The following is a 2,973-nucleotide window of genomic DNA, read 5'->3' on the forward strand; positions in this document are numbered from 1 at the left end:
GAGGAGATGTGCATATATTTTATACGAGGATGAGGAGATCCACATATATTTTATGTGAGGATGAGAAGGTCCACATATATTTTTATGCGAGGATGAGAAGGTCCACATATATTTTATGTGAGGATTGTGAGGTCCGAATATATTTTATGCGAACTTTGTGAAGTTAAAAAAAAAATATGAATCTAACTTTTAGTTAAAGGGCGTGATACATCTGAAAAGTCTATTTTTCATAGAATGTTTTTCCCAAATCACTCATCAGATTAAGGTAATTTTGGTGGCATTATAAAGTTGACGCCCCGATATGTTTATCCTTTTTTATTGTTTTTTTGGATTTTTGGCATAGGTGGCCAAAAAAATCAGGTGAATCCTTACATTTTTGGGTTGAAAATCACTCGTAAAGTCTGTAATAAAGAAAATTCACATATATCAGGAGGTCTGCATATATGAAGGTTAAAATGATCATTTTAACACCCAACAATTGTGATTTTGAATATAGAAATAATAGCAAAAAAATAGGTTTTTAGAGAATCGTATCAAATTAGGCATACAATACTATCATTTTTCGTTTACTAATAATACATTAAGTTGGGAAAATATTGGCTACACTTGCAGGCTCTATACTCTGTAGTTGAAACTCATAGAGGGAGGTCATTTTGTCCAAAATTGACCTCAATAATGTGTTTAGAGTGGTAGGAATAAACCCTTACATCATTTTGTTTTTCTAATGTACATATATTTGTTAAGGGTTGAAAATTCATATAATTGTAGGCTATTTATGTTTCAACCATCAAAAAATCTTACTCGTTGGAAAAAACATGATTCAAGGGTTGACTTTTACTAAAGCAAGTATGTATAGCGCATATGGAGGGCTAGATGTGCAAAGCAAAAATAACTAAATAACTAAAGACTTTTTAACAAGGGGTTTGAAACCCACGGGGTTAATAAACATATTTCTCATTTGGATAATATCTCTAGATGTAGAAACAATATATTTTGCAGTCATGACATTTTGCTATATTGTATATGGACATAATATCTTATAGAGAAACGAAAGAAAGATGGAGGTTCAAAAAGCGGTTTTGAGTTAGACCATGAAAGCTCTGCGGAACCATATGGTTTTTCAGGTATCTTCTTTCAAAGATACTGAGACATCATGGGAGGTGACTTTTGTAGGTCAATGGCATTTTTTTCAAAACTAAGAAAATGTTTAAACACATCAATCACATTGTTCCCTTGCGACTTACATTGTAAAGTTGTGCTTAAAGTCTATTTTGCTTTTGTTGAGTCTGATGTAAGTTGCCCGGTTCAGGTAAATCAATACTCTCAAAGGGCAGCTTGTATGCTTGAGCTGTAATAGCCTTAGGGAAAAATTGTAAATGGATTAAATGTGTTGAGCTTTCTTTTGTTCACCCTCGTTGTGATTGCTTCTTGTGATTGCAATTCTTCTCCCTCTATTATCTCTTGCTCTCTGATTACAAGCTTTTGCGACTGGCAAGCAAGCTGACAAGTAGGCTTGTGGTTGTAAGGAAGGACTGTCGCATTGCGCTGGCCTATTAAAGGAAATAGGTCCGTGACAAGTGGTACCAGAGTCTGTTCTCGTGTTGGGGAAGGGACTCCGGAGTCGGTGTCGTCAGACTGCGATTTGTGAGCAAGACATCGTGGCGCCTTATCAAAATCTGCGCAACACTAAAGGCAAGGCAAATGCTGAAGCTGAGAAGATGGGTTCACCTCGGAGCCAAGATGAGATGGTTGCAATTGTCAACAAGTTGGTGGAAGATGTGACTTTGCACGAGGAAGCGATTTCACACATAGTTGAATCATTTGGTGGACTGAATGATATGGTGGTGAGCCTGCAAGAACAGGTGAACTTACAGATGGGGCAGATCACTTCGTTGACGACAACAGTGACTGACTTGCAGACTGAAGTAGTGAAGCTTCAGTTGAAAAATTGCATATTGCAGCAGTCAGTGACCCTAAATGGCAAAAATGGTGAGAGACCGTCAAGGATTGATGTGCCAAGACCTGCAAAGTTCAATGGTTCTCGAAACAGCAAGGCCATTGAGAACTTTTTGTTCAAAGTAGAAGACGACTTGGATATTTAAAATGTGATGCTTGAAGATCTCCGCATTAAGGCTGCAACAACATTATTAGATGGGGATGCTATCACTTGGTGGAGGTGGAAGCACAACGACATGGAGAGGGGTCAATGCATGATAGACACCTTTGACGACTTCAAAATAGAGTTGCACAACTACTTTATGCCGAGAAATACGCAGAGGCAGGTGTACTAAACGGTTCATAAGCTTAAACATACTGGTTCATTACAAGACTATGTCAGAACATTCCAGAAGCTTATGTTGGAGTTGCCTAACATGCCAGAAGATGATAAGCTCAACTGGTTCATTGTGGGACTTCAGGCATGGGCACAGTCTGAAGTGAAAATGAGCAACCCTCGTAGTTTGGAAGATGTATATGTGGCGACCGAACGCTTAGTTGACACTCAGCGCAAGTCTTTCACCTCATCAACCAAAGTCGAGAAGAAGCATGACCACGAAAGAAAGAAGGATGAACGATGTGACAACAAAGGTGAAGCGTCAACATGCCATCAATCCGACAAGAAACAAAACTACACAAAGCATAACAACAACAACAACAACAATGGTACAATTATGACATATTGGTTCAATGGTGATAGGCATATCGCCAGACAGTGCCCCAAGCGCCTCGTAAAGGACGACGGGCAAGCCAATGCAATGCAGAAAGAATGCAGTGATACTGAATGCAGTGACACTGAGGCCATGCAACCGCTGATGGGAGTCATGTGGTCAATCAACGCAACTAGAAGTTACGCAGTTGAAAACAGGCAGGTTAGCAAAGAACTGATGTATCTCGAAGTCATTACGAATGAAAAGTCTACTTCAACTATGGTAGACTCCGGGGCCACACACAACTTTGTCTCGCGGGAAGAGGCAG

Source organism: Nuphar pumila, chromosome 10 (assembly GCF_984573655.1).
Source record: "Nuphar pumila chromosome 10, dmNupPumi1.hap1.1, whole genome shotgun sequence".
NCBI classification, from domain to species: Eukaryota; Viridiplantae; Streptophyta; class Magnoliopsida; order Nymphaeales; family Nymphaeaceae; genus Nuphar; species Nuphar pumila.